The sequence below is a fragment of the Callithrix jacchus genome, chromosome 17 (assembly GCF_049354715.1).
Source record: "Callithrix jacchus isolate 240 chromosome 17, calJac240_pri, whole genome shotgun sequence".
Taxonomy (NCBI): Eukaryota; Metazoa; Chordata; class Mammalia; order Primates; family Cebidae; genus Callithrix; species Callithrix jacchus.
In genome coordinates, this window is record NC_133518.1 from 1716178 (window position 1) to 1732040 (window position 15863).

Consider the following 15863-nt stretch of genomic DNA (forward strand, 5'->3'; position numbering starts at 1 on the left):
CACCCAGGCAAGAGTGCAGTGGGTGATTTCAGCCAAGTGAAACCTCCACCTTCCAGGTTCAAGTGATTCGGCTGCCTCAGCCTTCTGAGTAGCTGTGACTGCAGGTGCCTGCCACCATGCCCAGTTTTTTTGTTGTTGTTGTTGTTTGTTTTCTGTTTTGTTTTCAGACAGTTTTACTCTCATTGCCCAGGTTCGTGTTCAGTGGCAGTATCTTGGCTCACTGCAGCCTCCACCTCCCAGGTTCAAGCGATCCTGCTGCCTCAGCCTTCCAAATTGCTGGGATTACAGACATGGGCCACCATGCCCAGCTAATTTTGTATATTTAGTAGAAACTGGATTTCTCCATCTTGGTCAGTCTGGTCTCGAACTCCCAACCTCAGGTGATCCACTTGACTCCCCCTCCCAAAGTGCTGGGATTAGAGGTGTGAGCCACCAACACTGACCAATATCTTATAATTAAAGCATAAATTGAAAACTGAGGCAGTTTTATCCACTAGAGGTCTGTAGTTCCAGGCCAGCCTGGCCATTATGGTGAAATCCCGTCTCTACTATAATTACAGAAATTAGCCAGGCATGGTGGCTGGTGCCTTGAATACTAGCTACTCAGTAGGCTGAGCCACAGGAGTCACTTGAGTCTGGGAGGCAGAGGTTGCAATGAGCTGAAATCATGTCACTGTACTCCCACCTGGGTTACAGAGTGAGACCCAGTCTCAAAAAAAACCCAAAAACTCAAATTGGACTGTTTCTTCCCTGCTTCCTTATTTCCCATCACACTTACATTAAAAGATAAACGGCTTAACATACCCCACTTCCCCAAGGCCCGCAGGTCCTGCCCAACCCGTCCTCCTTACCTCCTCCCTCTCTCCCACTCCTTACTCTCCTCAAGCCACAGGGACCTCCTTGCTGTTCCTCCAACCTGCCAGAAATAGTCCTGCCCCAGAAACTTTACATGGTCTGTTCCCTCTGTCTGGAAAGTGATTAACCCCTAATACCTTTCTTCTTACACTGGTTACCCCTTATTATTAAGATCTTGAGCCAGGCTGGGCATGGGAGTACATGCTGATAACCCCAGCAATTTCGCAGGCTGAGGTAGGAGGATCATATGAGCCCAGAATTGTTTGCTTTTGTTTTGTTTGAGATAGAATCTTGCTCTGTCACCCAGGCAGGAGTTAAGTGAGTGACTTCAGCTAACTGAAACCTCCACCTTTCAGGTTCAAGTGATTCTACTGCCTCAGCCTTCTGAGTAGCTGGAACCACAGGTGCCTGCCACCATGCCCATTATTTTTTTTTGTTTTTTGAGACAATGTTTTACTTTTGTTGCCCAGTTTGGAGTTCAGTGGCATGATCTTAGCTCACTGCAAACTTTGCTTCCCAGGTTCAACTGATTACCGTGCCTCACCTTCCCAAATGGCTAAGATTACAGGCATACACCACCATGCCCAGCTAATTTTGTATATTTAATAGTAACGGGATTTCTCCATCTTGGTCAGGCTGGTCTGGAACTCACAACCTCAGGAGATCCACCTGCCTCAGCCTACCAAAGTGCTGGGATTAAAGCCATGAGCCACCAACCCCGACCAATATCTTTTCATTAAAACCTAAATTGGAGGCAGAGACAGGTAGATTCACTTGAGGTCAGTAATTCCAGACCTGCCTGGCCATTATGGTGAAACCTTTTCTCTATTACAATTACAAAAGTTAGCTGGGCATGGTGGTGGGTGCCAATAATACCAGCTACTCAGGAGGCTGAGCCACAAGAATCACTTGAATCTGGGAGGCGGAGGTTGCAGTGAGCTGAGATCACACCTGTGCACTCCCACCTGAGTGACAGAATGAAACTCCTCAAAAAAAAACACCAAAAATTAAATTGGATTGTTTCTCCCCTGCTTCCTTATTTCCCAGCACACTTACATTAAAAGATAAACTGCTCAACTTCCCTCACCTCCCCAAGGCCTGCAGGCCCTGCCCAACAGGCCTTACTTCCCTCCTCCCTCCCCTCCTCCCTCTCTCTCCCCCCCACCCTGCTCCAGCCACAGGGACCTCTTTGCTGTTCCTCCAACAACTGAACATTCCATGGCTCCATGAGCTCACTGCCCCACTTCAACCTGGGCCACCCACCAAGGGGCTCTGCCTTGGTCTGGAAGCCCAGGGACCCCTGCAGACGCACACAGATACACACACACACACACACACACACACACACACACACACACACACATACACACACATGCGCTCGCGCAGTCATCCAACAGTTGCAAGCAGCTCCTGAGGCTGAGGAGTTCTGCTCTCTCCTGGGAAGCTTCTCCGGGAGAGAGCAGCCCCAGGGCACACAGGCTGGCGGTACCTGGAAATCCCAGCAGGGACAGCTTTCAAGGAGACGCACCCCCCACAGTGTCTGAGCAGGCCTGAAGCACCGTGGGGATCCTTGGGGATCGCCCTGTGCATCCCTGAAGCTCCGCTGCAGCTTTTCTCAGCCTGGTCCCGCCCTGCTGGACTCCTGAAATCGCGAGACCCTGGCGACGATCTCGGGGAGAGGGGGGCCATTGCCTAAGGTCCAGGCACTTCCACTGAAGGCCGCTGTTCTGCCAAGCCCCTGAGACGGCCGTTCCCCAGGCCACAGGGACTGTCACTGTGATGCGAGCCGCGGATGGACGCTAGCGCTTGTGATGCGCCACTTGCACATGCACATTGGCGTGCCTGGCTGGCCAGCGGCAACGTGGGCGCTCTGTGGCAGGGGAGCCTCAGTGGCACCAGAAAATGCTGGTGGCGGTGTCCCAGGCGGCCCCAGGGAAGGAGGCTGCCTGCCACAAGCTGAGCAGGAGCCCGACCGTCCTGACCTCAGTGGCTCCCTGAGTCGACTTTCCTGTTTGGGTCAGCTGGATGGGAAGGTGCTTGATACCGTGAGGTGGGCACTAGGGTCTGCTCTTCCCACTGGATTCCAGATCGGATGGCGTGGGCAGCGATTGGGTCCCGCGGGGCTGGAGATTCAGTCTGGTGATGTGTGGCGGGGGTCGGTGGACCTCAGAAAGATGCCTGAGACCCTCTGGGAGGGTGTCAGCAGAACGTTGCCCGGCTCCATGAGCTCACTGCCCCGCTTCGACCTGGTCCACCCACCAAGGGGCCCTGCCTTGGTCTCCAAACCCTGCTTCTCAGCGCTGCTGGCCGGAAAAGATGTGAACAAAGACAAAGCGGCCTGCCCAGCCAGCCGCAGAGGTGGCCACACCCGCAACTGGCCTCCGCCGGGGGCGGATCTGATGGAGAGAGTATCTCAGAAACTTTCTGGTGCAAAGCCCAATCCCGAGACGGATGTCCAGTTATGCCGCTGAGGACCTTCAAGGAAGCCAAGCACAACATGCTAATGGATCTTAGTCACTTTATTGTTTTCACGGAAAACATCATCATCTTGCTACAATGTGTTTTCCTCAAATTGCTTTGACTGCCTGTACAGGGAGACCCGTTGTCACCTTGTCCTGTGGAGAGAAAAACAATTCCGGGTGCTAAAAATGCAGATTCTCACTCTCATGTGCTGTGCCCTCTGTCTAGAAAGTGCTTAGCCCACAATTCCTTACTTCTCACACTGGTTACCACTTTCTATTAACATCTTGGCCCAGGTTGGGCATGGTGGCACTTGCTTATAATTCCAGCAATTTCGCAGGCTGAGGTAGGAGGATTACATGAGCCCAGAAGTGTTTGCTTTTGTTTTGCTTTTTGTTTTGTTTGAGACATAATCTTGCTCTGCACCAAGACAGGAGTGCAGTGGGTGATTTCAGCCCACTGACACCTCCACTTTCTAGGTTCAAGAGATTCTCATGCCTCAGCCTTCTGAGTAGCTGAGACTACAGGTTCCTGCCATCATGCCTAGGTTTTTTTTTTCAGACAGGGTTTTACTCTAGTTGCCAAAGTTGGTGTTCAGTGGCAGGGTCTAGTCTCACTGCAACCACCGCTTCCCATGTTCAAGCAATTCTACTGCCTCAGCCTAACAAATGACTGTGATTACAGGCATGCAACATCATGCCCAGATAATTTTGTATATTTAGTAGAAATGGGATTTCTCCATCTTAGGTTGGTCTCAAACTCCCAACCTCAGGTGATTCACCTGCCTCAGCCACCCAAAGTGCTGGAATTACAGATGTGAGCCACCAACCCCAAACAATATTTTTTTATTAAAATGTAAATTGGAGGCTGGGACAGGTTGATCAACTAGAGGTCAGAAATTCTAGAACAGACTGGTCATCATGATGCAATTCTGTCTCTACGACAATTACAAAAATAGGCTGGGAATGGTGGCAGGCGCCTGTAATACCAGCTACTCAGGAGGCTGATCCTGAAGGGTCACTTGAATCTGGAAGGCAAAAGTTGCAGTGAGCCGAGATCACACCACTGCACTCCCTCCTGGGTGCCAGAGTGAGACTCGATCTCAAAAAAAAAAAAAAAAAAAAACTCAAATTGGGCAGTTTATTCCCTGCTTCCTGATTTTCTATCACACCTACATTGAAAGATAAACTTCTCAAAAAAACCGACTCAAGATGGCACTGTGAGAACAACCCAGGATTGGAGCTCGCGTTGAATCCACAAACGGTGAGTTAAAGCTGCATTTCCAGACTGATCTTTGTTGCCCACAGAACGGGGAAACTCCCAAGTATAAAAAGACACGGGACGCCAGGCAGTAAGTCTGTGGCGGCCGGCCCTACCAAGCAATCCCCACAGGGCGCGCTTGTCCGGGTGCCTTGTTGAACCGGCAACCTGAGACTTGAGAGGGCTGCACTTGAGACTGAACGAGACTTGGACAGTAGCCCAGCCCAGGGGATTGCAGGGACAGATCGTTTGGGATACCCAGTGTGACGAACAAAACCGCGATTTCAAACTATCCCAAGCAGACGGTCCGAGATGCTCTGTGGGGGAGGGGCGTCCACCACTACCGAGGCAACCCGCCCCAACTGAGATACACGCCCACTGCTGACGCAGCCAGCCGTTGCCGAGGCAACCCGCCCCAATTGAGATACACGCCCACCGCTGACGCAGCCAGCTGTTGCCGAGGCAACCCGCCCCAACTGAGATACACGCCCACTGCTGACGCAGCCAGCTATTGCCGAGGCAACCTGTCCCTACTGAGATACACGCCCACTGCTGATGCAGCCTGCCATTGCTGAGGCAACACGCTACAACGAAGAGACTCCACCGCAGGGCATGGCGGAGACCACAGCAGAGCCTGCAGGAACAGGGCGAATCACACAACAGCAGGGCGGAGCCTCAGCAACCAAACAGTGGCTAGTCTGCCTTCTAGCTGAACAGGACACCTCATCGAACATCCAAAAATAAAGCCCAAACCCCTCAACACAGAGCATTTGAGAAAAAAAAGGGTTTTTTTAATGAGCTCTGTTGCAACAGAATCAAACATAGCAACCTAACAGCCCTGAAGGAACAACAGAGCGCACAGCTCAGCAATTAAACCCCTATAAAGTACAAACTGTCTCCTCAAGCAGCTCCCTGACCCCTCTATATCCAAAAGACTGACATTAGGCAGGCATCATCCTGGGACAAAGATAGCAGAAAAAGAAACTGGTAGCATCCCTCGCTGTGCCACAGCTGCTAGAGGTGCACCCCAGACAAGCAGGGTCTGGAGCGGACCTCAGCAGTCATACAGAGAAGGGGCTAGACTGGTAGAAGGAAAACCAAGCAACAGAAATACTTCATCCTCAACATTCTGGGTGTCCACTCAGAGACCCAATCGAAAAGTCAGCAACTACGCAGACGACCAGCGGACAAATCCACAAAGATGGGAAGAAACCAGCGCAAAAAGGAGGAAAACACCCGAAACCGGAACACCTCGCCTCCTAGAAAGGACCAAAACTCCTCACCAGCAAGGGAACAAAGCTGGACGGAGAATGACTGTGACGAAATGATGGAATCAGACTTCAAAAGATGGATAATGAGAAACTTTTGTGAGCTAAAAGATCATGTATTAAATCAATGCAAAGAAACTAAGAACCTTGAAAAAAGATTTGAAAAAAGATTCGAGGAAATGATAACAAGAATGGATAACTTAGAGAGGAATATGAATGAATTAAAGGAGCTGAAAAACACAATATGAGAACTTCGCGAAGCAAACACAAGTTTCAATAGCCGAATTGACCAAGCAGAAGAAAGAATATCTGAAGTCGAAGACCAATTCAATGCAATAGAATGAGAAACCAAGATCAGAGAAAAAAGCGCAAAAAGGAATGAACAAAGTCTCCAAGAAATGTGGGACTATGTGAAAAGACCTAACCTACGTTTGATAGGTGTACCAGAAGGGGACGAAGAGAATGAATCCAAGCTGGAAAATACTCTTCAGGACATCATCCAGGAAAATTTCCCCCACCTAGCAAGACAGGCCAACACTCAATTGCAGGAAATACAGAGAACACCACAAAGATATTCCGCAAGAAGAGCAACCCCAAGGCACATAATCGTCAGATTCAACAGGGTTGAAATAAAAAGAGAACACTAAAAGCAGCCAGAGAGAAAGGTCGGGTCACGGACAAAGGGAAGCCCATCAGACTCACAGCAGATCTCTCGGCAGAAACACTACAAGCCAGAAGAGAGTGGGGGCCAATATTCAACATTCTTAAAGAAAAGAACTTTCAACCCAGAATTTCATATCCAGCCAAACTGAGCTTCAGAAGTGAAGGAAAAATAAAATCCTTTGCGAACAAGCAAGTACTCAGAGATTTTGTCACCACCAGGCCTGCTTTACAAGAGCTCCTAAAAGAGGCACTACACATAGAAAAGATCAACCAGTACCAGCCATTCCAAAATCACACTGAATGCTAAAGAGCTTCAACATAATGAAGAATCTACAACAACTAACAGGCAAAACAGCCACTTAGCATCAAAATGGCAGTATCAAATTCACACATAACAATATTAATCCTAAATGTAAATGGACTAAATGCACCAATCAAAAGACACAGACTGGCAAATTGGATAAAAATCCAAAACCCATCAGTGTGCTGTATCCAGGAAACCCATCTCACCTGCAAGGATACACAAAGGCTCAAAATAAAGGGATGGAGGAAGATTTACCAAGCTAATGGAAAGCAAAAAAAAGCAGGAGATGCAATTCTCATCTCTGATAAAATAGACTTTAAAGCAACAAAGATCAAAAGAGAAAAAGAAGGCCATTACATAATGGTAAAAGGATCGATACAACAAGAAGAGCTAACGATCCTAAACATATATAGACCCAATGCAGGAGCACCCAGATACATAAGGCAAGTTCTTAATGACTTACAAAAGGACTTAGACTCCCACACAATAATAGTGGGAGACTTTAACACTCCACTGTCAATACTAGACAGATCAACCAGACAGAAAATCAACAAGGATATCCAGGGCTTGAACTCAGACCTGGAGCAAGCAAACCTGATAGACATTTACAGAACTCTCCACCCCAAATCCACAGAATACACATTCTTCTCAGCACCACATCACACCTACTCAAAAATTGACCACATAATTGGAAGTAAAGCACTGCTCAACAAGTGCAAAACAACTGAAATCATAACAAACAACCTCTCAGACCATAGTGCAATCAAGTTAGAACTCAGAATTCAGAAACCGACCCAGAACCGCACAGCTTCATGGAAACTGAACAACTGGCTCTTGAATGTTGACTGGGTAAACAACGAAATGAAGGCAGAAATAAAGAAGTTCTTCGAAACCAATGAGAACGAAGACACAACGTGCCAGAACCTCTGGGACACATTTAAAGCAGTCTCTAGAGGAAAGTATATAGCAATAAGTGCCCATATGAGGAGAATGGAGAGATCCAAAATTGACACCCTATCGTCAAAATTGAAAGAGCTAGAGGAGCAAGATCAAAAAAACTCAAAACCCAGCAGAAGACAAGAAATAACTAAGATCAGAGCTGAGCTGAAGGAGATTGAAACATAAAAAACCCTTCAAAAAATCAATAAATCCAAGAGCTGGTTCTTTGAAAAGATCAACAAAATAGACAGACCACTAGCCAGATTGATTAAAAATAAAAGAGAGAACAACCAAATAGATACAATAAAAAATGATAAAGGAGAAACCACCACAGATTCCAGAGAAATTCAAACCATCATCAGAGAATATTACAAACAACTCTATGCACATAAACTAGTAAACCTGGGAGAAATGGATAAATTCCTGGACTCCTGCGTCCTCCCAGCCTAAACCAGGAGGAAGCTGAAACTATGAATAGACCAATAACAAGGTCTGAAGTTGAGGCAGCAATTAAGAGCCTACCACACAAAAAAAGCCCAGGTCCAGACGGGTTCACAGCCGAATTCTACCAGACACACAAGGAGGAGCTGGTACCATTCCTTCTAAAACTATTTCAAACAATCCAAAAAGAGGGAATCCTTCCCAAATCATTTTACGAGACCAACATCATCCTGATACCAAAACCCGGCAGAGACCCAAAGAGAAAAGAAAACTTTAGGCCAATATCCATGATCAACATAGATGGAAAAATCTTCAATAAAATATTGGCAAGCTGATTGCAACAGCAAATCAAAAAACTTATTCATCATGATCAAGTAGGATTCATCCCGGGGATGCAAGGCTGGTTCAACATACGCAAGTCTATCAACGTAATTCACCACATAAACAGAACCAAAAACAAAAAACACATGATTATCTCAATCGACGCAGAGAAGGCATTTGACAAAATTCAACAGCCCTTTATGCTAAAAACCCTCAATAAACTCGGTATCTATGGAACGTATCTCAAAGTAATAAAAGCTATTTATGACAAACCAACAGCCAATATCATACTGAATGAGCAAAAACTGGAAGCATTCCCTTTGAAATCTGGCACTAGACAAGGATGCCCTCTCTCACTACTCCTATTCAATATAGTACTTGAAGTTCTAGCCAGAGCAATCAGGCAAGAAAAAGAAATAAATGGTATTCAAATTGGAAATGTGGAAACCAAATTGTCTCTATTTGCAGACGACATGATAGTATACTTAGAAGACCCCATCGCCTCAGCCCAAAAACTCCTGAAACTGATAAGCAACTTCAGCAAAGTCTCAGGATATAAAATCAATGTGCAAAAATCACAAGCATTCGTCTACACCAACAACAGACTTAAAGAAAGCCAAATCAAGAGCGAACTGCCATTCGTGATTGCTACAAAAAGAATAAAATACCTTGGAATACAACTCACAAGGAACGTAAGAGACCTCTTCAAGGAGAACTACAAATCACTGCTCAAAGAAATCAGAGAGGACACAAACAGATGGAGAAACATTCCATGTTCATGGTTAGGAAGAATTAATATCGTGAAAATGGCTATACTGCCCAAAGTAATTTACAGAATCAATGCTATCCCCATCAAGCTACCACTGACTTTCTTCACAGAACTGGAAAAAACCACCACGAACTTCATATGGAACCAAAAGAGAGCCCGCATAGCCAAGTCAATTCTAAGCAAAAAGAACACAGTGGAGGGCATCACACTACCGGATTTCAAACGATACTATAAGTCTACAGTAATCAAAACAGCATGGTACTGGTACCAAAACAGAGATATAGACCAATGGAACAAAACAGAGGCACCGGAGGCAACACAACATACATACAACTATACAATCTTTGATAAACCTGACAAAAACAAGCAATGGGGCAAGGATTCCATGTTTAACAAATGGTGTTGGGAAAACTGGCTAGCCATGTGCAGAAAGCAGAAACTGGACCCCTTCCTGACACCTTACACTAAAATTAACTCCAGATGGATTAAAGACTTAAACATAAGACCTGGCACCATAAAAACCCTAGAAGGAAATCTAGGCAAAACTATCCAGGATATAGGAGTAGGCAAGGACTTTATGAACAAAACACCAAAAGCATTGGCAACAAAAGCCAAAATAGACAAATGGGACCTAAGGAAACTCCACAGCTTCTGCACGGCAAAAGAAACAGTCACTAGAGTGGATCGGCAACCAACAGAATGGGAAAAAATTTTTGCAGTCTACCCATCTGACAAAGGGCTGATATCCAGAATTTACAAAGAACTCAAACAGATTTACAGGAAAAAAACAAACAAGCCCATTCAAAAGTGGGCAAAGGATATGAACAGACACTTTATGAAAGAAGACATATATGAGGCCAACAATCATATGAAAAAATGCTCATCGTCACTGGTCATCAGAGAGATGCAAATCAAAACCACATTGAGATACCATCTCACGCCAGTTAGAATGGCGATCATTAAAAAATCTGGAGACAACAGATGCTGGAGAGGATGTGGAGAAAAAGGAACACTTCTACACTGTTGGTGGGAGTGTAAATTAGTTCAACCATTATGGAACACAGTGTGGCGATTCCTCAAGGCCTTAGAAATAGAAATTCCATTTGACCCAGCAATCCCATTACTGGGTATATATCCAAAAGACTATAAATCGTTCTACTATAAGGACACATTTACATGAATGTTCATTGCAGCACTGTTTACAATAGCAAAGACCTGGAATCAACCCAAATGCCCATTGATAATAGACTGGATTGGAAAAATGTGGCACATATACACCATGGAATATTATGCAGCAATCAGAAATGATGAGTTTGTGTCATTTGTAGGGACATGGATGAATCTGGAAAACATCATCCTCAGCAAACTGACACAAGAACAGAAAATGAAACACCGCATATTCTCACTCATAGGTGGGTGATGAAAAATGAGAACACACGGACACAGAAAGGGGAGTACTACACACTGGGGTCTATTGGGGGGAAAAGGGGAGGGCCAGTGGGAGGGGGAGGTGGGGAGGGATAGCCTGGGGAGAAATGCCAAATGTGGGTGAAGGGGAGAAGAAAAGCAAAGCACACTGCCATGTGTGTACCTACGCAACTGTCTTGCATGCTCTGCTCATGTACCCCAAAACCTGAAATCCAATAAAAAATTTAAAAAAAAAAAAGATAAACTTCTAAACTTCCCCCACTTCCCCAAGGCCCACAGGCCCTGCTCAACCCATCCTTCTTCCCTGCTCCCTTTTTTTCACTCCTCACTCTGCTCAAGCCACACGAACCTCCTTGCTGTTCCTCCAATATGCCACACGCTCCTGCCCCAGGGCCTTTGCATGGGCTGTGTCCTCTGTCCGGAAAGTGCTTACCCCCAAATACCTTCCTTCTCAAACTAGTTACCCTTTTCCATTAAGATGTTGGCCCAGGCTGGGCATGGTGGCCCATGTTTATAATCCCAGCAATTTCACAGGCTAATGTAGGAGGATCACATGAGCCCAGAAGTGTTTGCTTTTGTTTTGCTTTTCATTTTGTTTGAGACAAAATATTGCTGTCTCCCAGGCAGGAGAGCAGTGGGTGATTTCACCCAACTGAAACCTTCACCTTCCAGGTTCAAGTGATTCGTCTGCCTCAGTCTTCTGAGTAACTGGGACCACAGGTGCCTGTCACCATGCCCAGGTTTTTGTTTGTTTGTTTGTTTTTGTTATATTTCTTTGTTTTCAGACAGAGTTTTACTCTCATTGCCCAGGTTCAAGTTCAGTGGCAGGATCTTGGCTCACTGCAGCCTCTGCTTCCTAGGTTCAAGCGATCTTGCTGCCTAAGCCTTCCAAATTGCTGGGATTTCAGGCATGGGCCACCATACCCAGCTAATTTTGTGTATTTAGTAGAAACAGGATTTCTCCAGTTTGGTGCAATCTGGTCTCAAACTCCCAACCTCAGGTGATCCACTTGCCTCGGCCTCCCAAAGTGCTGGAATTACAGGTGTGAGCCACAAACCCCAACCAATATCTTTTTATTAAAATGTGAATTAGAGGATGAGGCAGGTTGATCCACTAGAGGTCTGTAGTTCCAGGCCAGCCTGGCCATTATGGTGAAATCCTGTCTCTACTATAATTACAACAATTAGCCAGGCATTGTGGCTGGTGCCTGGAATACCAGCTACTCAGTAGGCTGAGCCACAAGAGTCACTTGAGTCTGGGAGGCAGAGGTTGCAGTGAGCTGAGATCATGCCACTGCACTCCCACTTGGGTTGCAGAGTGAGACCCCATCTCAAAAACCCAAAAACTCAAATTGGACTGTTTATTTCCTGCTTCTTGATTTCCAATAACACTTATATTAAAAGATATATTGCTTAACATCCCCCACCTTCTCAAGGCTCGCAGGCCCTGCCCAACCTGTTCTCCTCACCTCCTCCCTCTCTCCCACTCCTTATTCTCCTCAAGCCACAGGGACCTCCTTGCTTTTCCTGCAATCCACCAGAAGCAGTCCTGCCCCAGGGACTTTAATGGGCTGTGGCCTCTGTCTGAAAAGTGCTTACTTCCCAATACCTTCCTTCTCACACTGGTTACCTCTCCCCCGTTCTTTTGAGATAGAGTTTCGCTCTTGTTGCCCAGGCTGGAGTGCAATGGCATGATCTCGGCTCACCACAACCTCCACCTCTTGGGTTCAGGCAATTCTTCTACCTCAGCCTCCTGAGTAGCTGGGATTACAGGCACGCACCACCATGCCCAGCTAATATTTTGTATTTTAAGTAGAGACGGGGTTGCACCATGTTGACAAGGATTGACTTGATCTATTGACCTTGTGGTCCACCCACCTCGGCCTCCTAAAGTGCTGGGATTACAGGCATGAGCCACCGTGCCCGGTTACACTGGTATTTTTCCTAATCGTTGCTTAACACTTTCTCCCATGCAGCACATTTTCCTACTTCACTGTTCATTCTTTCTTCAATTACATTTTTATTCATTTCTTTTTCCTTTTTTTACATTATTACTTTGTTACATTATTACATTTTTAATATGGTTTACTGTCATTAGTCTTTTATTTTACTATAATTTGTTTATCTTACATAGGTGTGATCTCATTAGACTAACTTTTAAAAGTAGAACTGTATATTACTGACTTTTTGAATCTTTTGTGTCTAACGTGATTTATAGAACTGTCCTTTTTTTTCATTAAAAGATACTTAATCATGTTCTGGCCTCGCGTGGTGGCTCATGCCTGTAATTCTAGCATTTTGAGAGGCCAAATCAGGTAGAGTACTTGAGGTGAGGAGATCAAGCCCAGCCTGGCCAAAATGGTGAAACCCTGTCTCTCCCAAAAATATAAAACTTAGCTGGGCGTGGTTGTGTGTGCCTGTAATTCCAGTTACCTGAGAGGCTGAGGCAGGAGAATCGCTGGAACCCAGGAGCTGGAGGTTGCAGTGAGCCGAGATTGTACCACTGCACTTTAAGTTTGGGTGATACAGCAAGACTCTGTCTCAATAAATAAATAAATAAATAAATAAATAAATAAATAAATAAGACAGTCACCTTTCTACTCTGTTTCTATAGGATCAGCTTTTTAGATTCCACTTATGAGTTAGATCTTACAGTATTTGTCTTTCTGTGCCTGGCTTATTTCAATTGGCATAACATTCTTCAAGAATCTAAAAAAGTCAATCTCATAGAAACAGAGAGTAAAAAGGAGGTTACCAGAGGTGGGGTGGGGAGGGTGGCTCAAGTGGACAGTGATAGGAAAAAGCTAGATCTTGATCAAAGGGTACAATTTTAGTCAAATTAAAGGAATAAGTCTTAGGAATCTATCACCTTGGATGGTGAGTACAGTTAATAATAATGTATTATATATTTCAAAATGACTAGTAGATTTTTAATGTTATCACCACAGAAAAGTGGTAAGTTAGTAAGGTGATGGCTATTTGATTGAGTTTTTCTATGATGTATATACATAGATCAAAATGTTACACTAGACCCTATAAATATGTTTAATTATTATTTGCCAATTAAAAATGAAGAAAATGCTAGGATAAAAAACTCATTAGTTTTATATAGGTAATTTTTAAAAATCATAAAGGCATAGCTCCCAACCTTGGCTATACCTTTGGGATCAGCTGGAAAATTTTACACCCATAGCAATGCCTTGGTCCCATTCTCAGAGTAATTACATCAGAATCTTTGAGTATGGGGCATCAGTGGCTCTTTAAAACTCCCCAAATGATTCCAATATACAGCCAGAGTTGCAATCTACTGATACATGTAGTCTAGGCAAACTACAGGCTGTAGATGACTACCTCTTTTTGTAAATAAATGTTTATTGGAATATTGCCATAGCCATTCCTTTACATACATATGGCTGCCTTCAGTCTACAAAGACAGAGCTGAGAAGTTGAAACAGAGACCATAGAGCCTGGAAAGTCAAAATATTTACTACTTAGTGCTTTACATAGTCTATTGTTTTCTGAAAAATAAGGCAAAGTCCTGTTACATATCAAAAATATGAGGAAGAAAATAGAGACTGCTGATAACATTAATAAGAAGTAAAACTGTTTTTAAATAGCAAAATGTACATTGTAAATATATTCTCACCAAGGCTATCATTTAAAAAATAATTTCTGTATCTTCAGTTACTTACTTGAAAGAATAAATTGTTTCTCATACCTTAGAGAGTTTTCATGATGAAAATCTGGTCCTACAATTCTATATAGCAGAGGTGGCATGTTGTAAATTAGCATCCTCTCACCATCTTTTATTGTGTTTTCTTAATAAATCACACCAAGAGCATTGGCAACAAAAGCCAAAATAGACAAATGAGACCTAATGAAACTCCACAGCTTCTGCACGGCAAAAGAAACAGTCACTAGAGTGGATCGGCAACCAACAGAATGGGAAAAAATTTTCGCAGTCTACCCATCTGACAAAGGGCTGATATCCAGAATTTACAAACAACTCAAGCAGATTTACAGGAAAAAAACAAACAAGCCCATTCAAAAGTGGGCAAAGGATATGAACAGATACTTTACGAAAGAAGACATATATGAGGCCAACAGTCATATGAAAAAATGCTCATCGTCACTGGTCATCAGAGAGATGCAAATCAAAACCACATTGAGATACCATCTCACGCCAGTTAGAATGGCGATCATTAAAAAATCTGGAGACAACAGATGCTGGAGAGGATGTGGAGAAAAAGGAACACTTTTACACTATTGGTGGGAGTGTAAATTAGTTCAACCATTGTGGAAGACAGTGTGGCGATTCCTCAAGGCCTTAGAAATAGAAATCCCATTTGACCCAGCAATCCCATTACTGGGTATATATCCAAAAGACTATAAATCGTTCTACTCTAAGGACACATGTACACGAATGTTCATTGCAGCACTGTTTACAATAGCAAAGACCTGGAATCAACCCAAATGCCCATTGATAATAGACTGGATTGGAAAAATGTGGCACATATACACCATGGAATATTATGCAGCAATCAGAAATGATGAGTTCGTGTCGTTTGTAGGGACATGGATGAATCTGGAAAACATCATCCTCAGCAAACTGACACAAGAACAGAAAATGAAACACCGCATATTCTCACTCATAGGTGGGTGATGAAAAATGAGAACACATGGACACAGAAAGGGGAGTACTAAACACTGGGGTCTATTGGGGGGAAAAGGGGAGGGCCAGTGGGAGGGGGAGGTGGGGAGGGATAGCCTGGGGAGAAATGCCAAATGTGGGTGAAGGGGAGAAGGAAAGCAAAGCACACTGCCATGTGTGTACCTACGCAACTGTCTTGCATGCTCTGCTCATGTACCCCAAAACCTATAATCCAATAAAAAATTAAAAAAAAAATCACAATATCTCTATCAGTTCAGTTCCTCACATTTCTATAGCAAAAACTAATGAGATAATAGACTATGTGTACCAAACTATCTAGGTAATAACTTCTTCATTTAGGGAGATCTGACCAATGTCTACAAAATGCTTAAGATTTTAATAAATAATCATATAAGATTTTTGCAAATTAACACATATTTAAGAAAACAATCAACAATTGATACCTTTATCTGAATATTCTCTAAGTAATTAAGCTGAGTGCAT

General features: G+C 44.3%; 1 long non-coding RNA gene across 1 annotated transcript; it reads right to left on the reverse strand.

The window, feature by feature from the left end:
* Positions 1 to 3360: 3360 nt before the first annotated feature.
* LOC128930821 (uncharacterized) lies at positions 3361 to 14841 on the reverse strand. The gene is made up of 3 exons (XR_008479136.2): positions 14427 to 14841; positions 13142 to 13244; positions 3361 to 3470 (listed from the first exon to the last, which is right to left on the reverse strand). It is a non-coding gene; the product is annotated as an uncharacterized LOC128930821 (long non-coding RNA).
* Between the last annotated feature and the right edge of the window lie 1022 nt (positions 14842 to 15863).